The following is a 12,383-nucleotide window of genomic DNA, read 5'->3' as shown; positions in this document are numbered from 1 at the left end:
CAGAGCTCTGTGTTCCTGACTTTGATCCAAGGGCAAAGTGCTGCTCAGGAGAAACTGCCCAAAAATGCAAACCAGCAGACGGGTCTTCTGTCTGTCCTTCAGTTCCATTTTAGGGGAAATCATTCTGAAGTTAGCGGATTTAAGTCCCCTTCCCCATCTGTCTCAAAACACTTGCCAGAGACCAGAGAACCTTGGAGCTGCTCACCTAAGTGCATGCTGGGTAAATCTCTCACAAAAGCACTGCTCCCCTCTATGCCACTGTGGGCCGCTTTTCCCGAGGGAGTGGCGCAGTGCCGGCTCCAACATGTGGGATTTGCTGTCATTCTGCCCTGGCTTCAAACCCCACTCCCACTGGTTCTGTGCTCTGGGAAGGTCATGGATGTTCACTGAGCCTTAATTTCCTGCATTGTAAAAGGAGGCCACTGGCACCTTCCATATCGAATTCAATGGGTTCTAAATAAAGCATTTAGCACAATGGCTGACATCAGTGGGCACAGTGCCACAACTTACAAGGGCAGAAACCCATGTACCTAACACTCCACAGGCACCAGTGGCAGTGGGAACCTGATCTCACAGGCAAACTGCTGCAAGCTCAGCGTGGACCACCCTGAGATTAAAACTCCACGGGATCCCAGCCATAGGGAGCTCCCACACTTCTGCGGATTTTACCTCCAGGAGCTCAACCAGGTTCTCACAGCAAATATTGGAGAAAAATTATTTCCTGCTTCCGACAGTAGGAGTGGGAAAGGAACTATTCCGGAAAATGCCAGAGCATTCTGTTCTTCTCACTAAGGACTGCCCCCCAGGAGAAACTACAGATGTCCCCCACTTAAGATGGTTTGACTTAACAAACCATCTTAAGTTGGTTTTCTGGTTTCTTGGGGTTGTTTGTTTTTTGAGATGGAGTCTTGCTCTGTCACCCAGGCTGGAGTGCAGTGGCATGATCTTGGCTCACTGCAACCTCTGCCTCCAGGGTTCCAGAGATTCTCCTGCCTCAGCCTCCCAAGTAGCTGGGATTACAGGCACCCACCACCATGCCTGGCTACTTTTTGTGTTTTTAGTAGAGCCGGGACTTTACCATGTTGGTCAGGCTGGTCTCGAACTCTTGACCGCAGGTGATCCACCCTCCTCAGCCTCCCAAAGTGCTGGGATTACAGGTGTGAGCCACCATGACTGGCCCCACTTAACAATTTTCAAGCTGATGTGGGAGCATTCAGCAGAAACTGTACTTCCAGCACCTATACAACCATTCTGTTTTTCACTTTCTGTACAGTTTTCAATAAATTGCATGAGATATTCAACATTTTATTATAAAACAGGTTTTGTGTGAGATGATTTCCCAACTGTAGGAGAATACAAGTGTTCTGAGCAGGTTTAAGGCAGGCTAGGCTACGATGCAGTAGATTAGGTGTATTAAATGCATTCTCACCTCTCTGATGGATTTCTCGGGATATAACCTCGTTGTAAGTCAAGGCACATCTGTAGTTAACCAAAGCCTAACCTACTGGGGTTTGATCAGAGCCTAACCAAGCTAAGGGAAGAGAAACACCCAACTCCAATCCACTTAAGCCATCCTATCTCACCTAAGTGAGGGGAACTCAAAAGCACTTGTGAAGCTCACAGCCCAGGGGCCTAGGCTCACTCAAAACCTGAGACTTAATCATAGGGCTACAGCCCATTTGCCTTCCCACACACCCTGCCTCCTACCACATTCCCAATGGCCTATTTACCACAGTTCCTCATATCCCGTACATCACATCTGGCTATCAAGAAAAAATTACAAGGCATACTAATATGCAAAAATACAGTTTGAAGAAACAGAGCAAGTATCGGAGCCAGACTCAGATATGGCAGGAATGTTGGAATTATCAGACCAGAAACTTTAAACCACTATGTGCTAAGGAGACCAGGAATGTAAAACAATTATGATTAAGATGCTAAGGGGATGAGTGCAGTAGCTCACATCAGTAATCCCAGCATTTTGGGAGGCTGAGGTGGGTGGATCACTTGATATCAGGAGTTCAAGACCAGCCTGGCCAACATGGTGAAATCCCGTCTCTACTGGAAAAAAAAAAAAAGCAAAATTATCCGGGCATGGTGGCAGGTGCCTATAATCCTAGCTACTTGGGAGGCTGAGGCAGGAGAATCGCTTGAACCCAGGAGGCAGGGGTTGTGGCTCACACCATTGCACTACAGCCTGGGCAATAGAGCGAGACTCCGTCTCAAAAAAAAAGAAAAAAGATGCTAAGGACACTAATGGATCAAGTGGACAGCATTATGAACAGATGTCCATTTTCAGCAGAGAGATAGACATGCTAAGACTGAACCCAAATAAATGCTGTACTCTGCAAAATCATCCTTGAAAAGTGAAGGAGAAACAGATTTTCTCAAACAAAAACTGAGGGAATTTGTTGCCAGTAGACCTGTCTTGCAAGAAATGTTCAAAGCAGCTGTTTAAAGAGAAGGAAAACAATATAAGTCAGAAACTAGGAACTATGTAAAGAAAGAAATAGCACTGGAGGAGAAATAAGTGATGGTAAAATTAAAACATCTTCTTTTTTTTTTTTTTTTTGAGATGGACTTTTGCTCTTGTTGCTTAGGCTCACTGCTTAGGCTCTTGTTGCTCGGCTCACTGCAACCTCCCCGCCACCCAGGTTCAAGCGATTCTCCTGCCTCAGCCTCCTGAGTAGCTGGGACTACAAGTGCCCACCACCACGCCCAGCTAATTTTTTATATTTTTAGTAGAGACAGGGTTTTACCATGTTGGCCAGGCTGGTCTTGAAATCCTGACCTCAGGTGATCCACCCATCTCGGCCTCCCAGAGTGTTGGGATTACAGGCATGAGCCACCACATCTGACTGGTAAAATAAAAACTCTTATTTTTCTTTAAGATGGAGTTTCACTCTTGTTGCCCAAGGTGGAGTGCAATGGCATGATCTTGGCTCACTGCAACCTCCACCTCCCAGGTTCAAGCGATTCTCCTGCCTCAGCCTCCTGAGTAGCTGGGATTACAGGTGTGCATCACCACGCCCAGCTAATTTTTTGTATTTTTAGTAGAGACGGGGTTTCACCATGTTGGCCAGGCTGGTCTCGAACTCCTGACCTCAGGTGATCTGCCCACCTTGGCCTCAAAGGGCTGGGATTACAGGCGTGAGCCACCGCGACCAACCAAACTTTTAGTTTTCTTACTTTTAGTTGACCTAATAGATAATAGTTTGTCCAAAATAACAACAGCAATAACAGATTTGATCATGGATGCTTGTGTATATATATACACACTAATATAGATTTTTATGTAAGAAAAATTAACAACAGCAATGACACAAGGGACAGGAGGGAGGAATTAGGGTTTTTTGTTATTTTAGTGGACTCACACTAACTGTGAAACAGTATAATGTTGTTTGGAAGTGGACTTAGGTTAGTTCAGTAAGAAAATGAAATCATAGAAAATACTTAAAACAACAAAAGGCAGAAAAAGAGTGGAAGACAAAAATAGTAACAAAACACAAGAGCAACAAATAGAAAACAGCAACAAATGGGGTTAATATTAATCCAAGTGTATCTGTAACCACTCTGAACATCAATGGTCTAAATTCACCAATTAAAAGACAAAGATCATCAGAACAGATAAAACAAAACCCAACTATATGTTGTCTACATGAACCCCACTTTTTATCAGCTTTCATTTTAGATTTGGGGGGTACATATGCAGGTTTGTTATAAGAGGATATTGCATGCTGCTGAGGTTGAGTATGATTGAACCTGTCACTCAGATAGTGAGCACAGGACCCAACAGGTGGTTTTTGAACCCTGGTCCTCCTCCCTCTCTCTCCCCTTTTGTAGTCCCAAGTGTTTATTGTTCTCATCTTCATGTCCATGTGTACCCAGAATTTAGCTCCCACTTATAAATGAAAACACGCAGTATTTTGTTTTCTGTTTCTCTGTTAATATGCTTAGGATAGTGGCTTCCAGCTGCATCCATGTTGCTGCAAAGGGCATGATTTTGTTTATTTTTCATGGCTGCGTAGTATTCCATGGGGTATATATACCACATTTTCTTTATCCAGTCCAGTGTTGATGGGCACCTAGGTAGATTCCACGTCTTTGCTTTTGTGAAATGCTGCAATGAACATACAGTTGTATGTGTCTTTTGGGTAGAACAATTTATTTTCCTTTGGAAATCCACTTGAAATATAGAGATATATCTGATTAAAAGTAAATGGATAGAGAAAGCTATACCATGTTAATACTAATCAAAAGGAAGCAGGAGTAGTTTTATTAATTTCAGACAGAGCAGACTTTAGAGCAAGGAAAGTTATTAGGGATGAAAAGGGGTATTATATAATAATAAAGAAATAAATTCTTCAGGAAGATAAAATAATTCTTAATATGTATATGCCTAACAGCAGAATATTAAAATATGTGAGGCAAAACCTGATAGAGCCATAGAAAAAAATAGAGAAATTCACTATAATAGTTGGAGACTTCAACACCTCTCTTTCAGAAACTGACAGATCCAGCAGGCAGAAAATCACCTAGAACACAGCTGAACTCAACACTACCACCAATTAACTGGATATAATGGACAGCTATGGACTACTCCATCTAACAAGAGCACTCCATTCATTCTTCTAAAGCTTACATGGAATATTCACCAAGATAGACCATATTCTGGGCCATAAAACACACCTTAATAAATTTAAAATAACAGAAATCATACAATGTCTGTTCTTAAGCCACAATGGGATTACACTGGAAATTGATGACAGAAATATAGAAAAACCCAAAATACTTGGGGATTAAACAACACACTGCTAAATAACACATGAGTCAAAGCAGAAATTTCAATATTTCCAGGAGTAATTCAAAATTTCAAGGAACAAATTGAAAAATATTTCAAATTAAATAAAATGAAAATATAACATCAGAATTTATAGAATGCAGTGAAAGCAGCACTTAGAGGGAAATTCATAGCATTGAATGCCTATATTACAAAAGAAGAAAGCTCCATGATCAGTCATCCAAGCATCCACACTAGAAAACTGAAACAAGAAGAGTAAATTTCAAAATCCTAAATAAGCAGAGGAAAGCAAGTAATAACAATTAGAGCAGAAATCAATGAAATCAGAATAGCAATAGAGAACATAAAATTAAAGTTGTTTTTTAAAAAAGATCGATGACATTGTTAATCCACTAAGCTAACTAAGAAGGAGAACACAAATTACTAATATCAGAAATTAAAGAAGTATCATCACTACAGATTCCATGGACATTTCAAGGATAACCGAGGAATAGTATGGACAACTCTGTGTCCACAAATGTGATAACCTAGATGAAATGAACCAATTCCTTGAAAGACACAATCTGCCAAAATTGATACGGAAGAAATAGACAATATGAATAGATCTATATCTATGAAAAATTCAGTCAATAACTAACAACCAATATAAAAGGCACAAGGCCCAGATGGGCTCACTCTTGAATCCTCCCAAATATTTACAGAAGAAAGTATATGAATTCTCTACAATCTCTTTCAGAAGATAGAAGCAGAAGGAGTACTTCCTAACTCATTCTATGAGGCCAGCACTACCCTAATACAAACAAAAAACAAAGATATTACAAAAAAAAAGAAAACTACAGAATATATTTCATGAACATAGTTGTAAAAATCCTCAACAAAATACTAGCAAATTAAATCCAACTAGGTATAAAAAGATTTATACACAACCAAGTGTGATATATCCTGGCATTGCAAGGCTGGTTCAACATTAAAAAGAATCAAATACCACATCAACAAGCTAAATAATTAAAATCACATAATAATATCGTTAGATGCAGAAAAAGCAGTTGACAAAGTCTAGCACCCATCCTTAATAAAAACTCTCAGTAAACTAGGAATAGAGAACTTCCTCGGCTTGATAAAGAATATCAACAAAAACCTACAGCTAACATTATACTTAATGATGAGAAACTTGAAGTATTCCCACTAAGATCAGGAACAAGACAAGGATGTCACCTGTCACCACTCATTTCAACACTGTGCTGGAAGTCCGCGAATGCAATAAGATGAGGAAATAAAAGGTATACAGACCAGGAAAGAAAAAATAAAATTGTCCTTTTCTACAGACGAAATGATTATCTATCTAGAAAATCTGAGATAATTTAAATCAACTTTTGGAACTAACAAGGTTATTGGAAAGTTGTAGAACACAAGGTTAATATATAAAAGTCAGGTGGATCACGAGGTCAGGAGTTTAAGACCAGCCTGACCAACATGGTGAAACCCCGTCTCTACTAAAAATACAAAAATTATCCAGGCAAGGTGGCGCATGCCTGTAATTCCAGCTACTCACGAGGCTGAGGCAGGAGAATTGCTTGAACCTGGGAGGTGGAGGTTGCAGTGAGCCCAGATCGTGCCACTGCACTACAGTCTGGGTGACAGAGTGAGACTCCGTCTCAAAACAAACAAACAAAAACAAGTCAATTGCTTTCCTATGTACCAGCAATAAGCAAGTGGAATTTGAAATTAAAGATTCATTATCATTTACATTAGCACCCTCAAAAATGAAATGTCTAGGTAGAAATCTAACAAAATACATAAGATATCCCTGAAGTAAACTATGAAACTCTGATGAATGGAATCAAAGAAGCACTAATTAAATGGAAGGTATTTCGTGTTTATGGATAGGAGGACTCAATATCTGTCAAGGTGTCAGTTCTTTCTAACTTGGTCTATAGATTCAATCCAATCCCAACCAAAATCCCAGCAAGTGATTTTGTGGATATCAACAAACTGATTCTAGGCCACATGCAGTGGCTCTCACTTGTAATCACAGCACTTTGGGAAGCTGAGGCAGGAGGATCACTTGAGCTCAGGAGTTTGAGACCAGCCTGGGCAACATAGTGAGATCTCATCTCTATAAAAAATTTAAAAATGAGCTGAGTGTGGTGGCACCTGCCTGTAGTCCCAGCTACTGAGGAGGCTGAGGCAGGGGGGTCACTTGAGGCCAAGAGATTGAGGCTACAGTGAGCCATGATCACGCCACTGCACTCCAGCCTAGGTGACAGACCAAGACTCCATTTCAAAAAAAAAAGGAAGAAAAAGAAAGAAAGAAAGCCATGAAAAATGGTTGACTCCTTTCATTCTCTTATATACCAGTTTTCAAAATAATGTGTAAGTAGAAACGAGTATTTCTGTGGCCCTGTATTCTTACTGACACTCAGAAAAGTCTCTTCTTGGAAGGGGAAGCCTCTTTGGTTTGGTTCCTGAGTGCTTCTGATGTGGCGTCAGCATCTTCGATACATCCTTGCTTTTCGGTATGACAGGAGAGTCTGAGCTCATTCTAAACACATTCCAACCCAAACTTGGAACCAATGCTGCTTCCTATTGTTGGGATATGGTTTTAGATATTTAGACACCCCAATCTGAGTTCTGGGGGTATTCATTGCTACTGAGTTAATCATGGTTTCTAAGCCTCTCTATTGGACAAAATCATGAAAAGTTTTTTAAGATAAAATGCATGATGACTTCCTAATAAAACTTCCTATTTGGGTTCAGGCCCTACAGGGTTTTTATTTAACTAATTAGTTGCACATCTGTCCTTCCTTCCATGCCAAATCATACAGTTCTCAATAATGCCAACAAATGAACTCATTTGCTTTATTTCACAATATATACAACATTGTTTCAGAATGAAAATGCCTAACACTATCACACACAATAGTATTATTGGATACAGTGTTTTTTAAAAATTTTACAGTTTCCTCAAAATGCAGCCCAGTTAGGAATGTAGTAACAAATTACTGTTTTAAAATCCCTTGAAATAATATCCCTTGAAATGGTTCATTCCTAGGTGGTTATGTGGCCAACTGGATAATCAGTTCTTTTGTTTCATTTTGCTTTTGACATTTAGGGATCATTCTTTAAATTCTAACTCTTGTTCTTACTTCTATAAAACATATACATGATTCTGAAGTCAAATATACAAAAACCAGGGGAACTGAGTAGACCGACCTTCACATCTGTAGGTCCTGGGATAAAGTCACAGACGACCATTCCCTGCGTGTACATGTATTCAAAAGTTACTAAATGAACCAACAGGTTCTTTTTTTTTTTTTGGAGACAGGGTCTTGCTGTGTCGCCCAGGCCGGAGTGCAATGGTACAATCTTGGCTCACTGCAACCTCCATCTCCCAGGTTCAGGCGATTCTTGTGCCTCCAGCCTCCAGAGTAGCTGGGACCACAGGCATGTGCCACCACTTACAGCTAATTCTTATATTTTTAGTAGAGACGGGGTTTCACCATGTTGGTCAGGCTGGTCTCAAACTCCTGACCTCAAGTGTATCCACCTGCCTCAGCCTCCCAAAGTGCTGGGATTACAGGCATAAGCAACAACGCCTGGCCCCAACAGGTTCTTGACTAGAAAATGTCCTGTCCTCCTATTTACATGAACACTTCACATCAGCATGGAAGACCAGTTTCCAGTTTCGAATTCTTGGGTCTTTAGAATCCCACGCTGGAACATGAGGGCATGGAGAGCACCGGTCTTCCTCTCCCTCTTCTCTTCCCATTCCTCACGCCTCCCACACCCCCCGGTGCCTCGCACACACCTGTGTGGACGTGTCAGCCCTCGGGTCTGAGGCCATGCCCACCTAGCGTGCCCTTCACCCTCAGGAGGAAGGACCCACCATGAGTCCTGCCTGGTCCTAGCCCTGGACTTGGGCCTTCTGGGCAGGGAATGCCGGAGTCCGTGTTCTAGAAGGGAAGGCATCACCTCCCTATCCCCCGGCCCCGTGGATCCCTCATCCCAGAGGAAAGATGGTGCCGGAGGCAGGCCAGGACAGGCGCTGCGCTTACCCAGGCCCAAGGGTGCCCCAGCAGAGAAGAGATCTAGCTTCTCTCATGTCCCCTCCATAAGCACAATTTTAGGGCTCCATTCCATTTCATAAATACAAGCAAACACACACACACAGAGACTTTGTATTCTGTGGTCGGGGATGGGAAGGAGGGAACAGAAAACATGACCACATAGCCAACCTCGCTAGGGCTGAGCAGGTATCAAACAGACCCAACAGCCACAATGAGCCCGGCCGGCGGGAAGTGAGCACGGGAGGGCAGTTTCCTATCACCTTGAGGTGATTCTGTCAAAGGCAGCAAATGGGACTTAATTTACGCTAACCAGTGGGAAAATACCGTCTTCCTGATGCACCAAAATAAGCCAGATTGCCTAGGAGAGAAACAGACGCAATTCCGGTTCCTGAAAGAACATTCTAGAACCCTGAACGGACAGGCTGGCAAGACCAACTTGTCTTTCCCTGGAAAAGATCGGGTCATGCTCATGCCCCAGCCCTTCTAGAAGGAGGGAAGAGCCACCCCTACCACATCCGAGGCAGCGCTGTGTGCAGCCCACAGCCATGTCTACAGACAGCATCCTCGGCTCCTTGATGTTTCACGTTGATCTCGCCCCATTGTCTCCACTTTTGGAATTTGCTTTATTTGCTTCAGCTCCATTTGCCACCAGCTCTTATCTGGGGGAGGAGTGGTGCTTCACGGCCCTGCAAATTGCCAGCTCTCTGCTGAAACGACGCGCCCTCGGCTGTCAGGGAGAGAAGCTTCAGCTCTTCCTGCTGAATGATGATGAAGGAGCAAATCAAAGTCTCGGTCAAGTGAGGAGGATGGAATCAGAAAAACAAAAATCAGAATTCTGGGCGAGCCAGGCTGAGCCACACAAATCAGCTGATGTGTCTATCACTAAAGAAACACTCCATTTGTCAAGGACATCCTAGAGGAAATCCCAGTTCCCTCTGGACGTCATGATGCATGCGGTGGCCACTAGGTGGCCTGCAGTGTCTAAGGGACAGCCCCTCTCCAGCTTCCAAAGCTGGGAAAATTGGAAAACTTAGGAGCCAGCTAATAGTTCTTTTAAAATATATATATATATATAAATAAATACATATATTATTTGAAACTTACCAAAGGTTTTATTTATGAGACTATAGTGTCAACTTACTAAAAACTCCACCTCTTGTAAATTGCTACCTAACTTCATCTGGGGTGGCAAAATATTTCTGAATTATTTGCAGTTTTGGAAATGGCAGGAACAATATTCACCCTGTATTAGGTCTTCTCTCCATCAGCCTTACATGAAAGAGGCCTCCCTAACCAATAATTAACAGAGAAAAGAAAAAGCCCCTCCATAATGGGCTCTTATCCCTCACTCCTTTGTTTCTTTTCATTTGTATAATTAAAAAAAAAAAAAAAAAAAACTACCTAGAAGCAGAGCAGCCAGGCCTCCCCTGCCCTCCATCCAATCAGGAATAAAGTTCACCTCAGTTACCATGGGCAACCACCACTTGTCCCTCTGCTCTCCAAGGCCTTCCTAAAAACAAACACTTCACTGGTATTGAAAAGACACTCTTTGTTAAGCAGGACTCCCCTCCTCAAGCCTTCAACTTCATCCTGAAACCTCAGGCCCACCTGCTTTCTTTCCTTTCCAAGTACACACACATTTTGAAGGGAACAGCTGGTGGAGATACGGTATTCAGCAGTTTTCTCTACACTGGCAAGCCAAGGTCAGACCACAGGGTTGCTCAGCTGGGATGCTAATAATGTCACTGGCAGAAGCAATTTTGTTTACACAGGACAGCCGATGAAAAGACCCTGTTTGCTCTCAAGATGATATCATAAACGCATCTCTGTCTAAAATATAGGCATACATTGGAGACACTGAGGATTTCGTCGCACACTGTCACAATAATGTGGATATTGCAATAAAACCAATCACACAAATGTTTTGGTTTCCCAATGCATATAGAAATTACGTTAACACTGTTTTGTAGTCTCTTCAGTGTGCAGTAGCATTATGCATAAAAATGTTCATGCAGTAATTCAAAATGACTTTATTGCTAAAAAAAAACAAAAACAAAAACAAAAAAAGCCTGACACAGAGCAAGCACATGCGGTTGGGAAAATGGTGCTGACAGACTTGCTCAACACAAGGTTGCCACGAACCTTCAATTTGTAAAAAAAAACCAAAAACAAAAAACCAAAATATCTGCAAAGTACAATAAAAGCAGAGCACAGTAAAGTGAAATGCATCTGTATCCTACACGAAGACGTGAGTCTCTGTATTACTCTGTTCTCACACTAATAAGGACATACTTGAGACTGGGTAACTATAAAAGAAGGAGGTTTAACTAACTCATGATTCCACATGGCTGAGGATTGGATTCCACATGATTCCACACGGCCTCACAATCACGGTGGAAGGCAACGAGGAGCAAGGCACATCTTACATGGCAGCAGGCAACAGAAAGCGTGGGCAGGGAAACTGCCCTCTATAAAACCATCAGATCACATGGGACTTACTCACTATCACAAGAACAGCACAGAAAAGACCCGTCCCCACGATTCAATTACCTCTCACTGGGTCCCTCCCACAGCATCTGGGAATTATCTGAGCTACAATTCAAGATGAGATTTGGGTGGGGACACAGCCAAACCATATTAGTTTCAAAGATAAGTTCAGGCAAGCCACCTGCTAACTGCCCACATGACATCCATCTGTCCTTCTCCCCATTACGTCCAGTGGCCACACACCCAGTGCCAGATAATGAATCATGACAATCCTCTTCCTTGCTGTCCCAACTTCTCTTGCAACTAGAAGTGGCCATATAACCCACTTCCGGCCATGAAACCAAATGGAAGTTGGTTGAGGACACTCCTGGGAAAACATTTGCTTTCCTTATTAAAGGGATAGACATAGCTGGTTCTACTTCCACCTCCCTTCTTTCTACCTTCAACCCAGATGTGATGTCTGGAGCTGTAGCACCTATTTTGCCACCATGAAGCAAATAAAGCCCTTGGATAAGTGTCTTAGTCTGTTCAGGCTGCCAAACAAAATACCATAAACTAGGTGGTTTATAAACAACATAAATTTATGTCTCACAGTCTGGAGGCCAGGAGTCCAAGGTCAAGGCATCAACAGATCTGGTGTCTGGGGAGGGCCCATTCTTGATTCATAGATGCCATCTTCTCACTGTGTCCTCACACAACAGAAGGGGAGAGGGAGCTCCCTGCAGTCTTTTTTATTCCCTTAAGATGGCATCTCCCTCTGTTGTCCACGCTGGAGTGCAGTGATGCGATCTTGGCTCACCACAACCTCTGCCTCCCAGGTTCAAGCGATTCTCCTGCCTCAGCCTCCCGAGTAGCTGGGATTACAGGCACCTGCCACCACGCCCAGCCAATTTTTGTATTTTTATTGGAGACAGGGTTTCACCATGATGGCCAGGCTGATCTCAATCTCCTGACCACAGGTGATCCACCCGCCTCGGCCTCCCAAAGTGCTGGGATTACAGGCTTGAGCCACCACGCCCAGCCTCTAT

Source organism: Piliocolobus tephrosceles, chromosome 9 (assembly GCF_002776525.5).
Source record: "Piliocolobus tephrosceles isolate RC106 chromosome 9, ASM277652v3, whole genome shotgun sequence".
Taxonomy (NCBI): domain Eukaryota; kingdom Metazoa; phylum Chordata; class Mammalia; order Primates; family Cercopithecidae; genus Piliocolobus; species Piliocolobus tephrosceles.
This window is presented reverse-complemented; position numbering follows the sequence as displayed.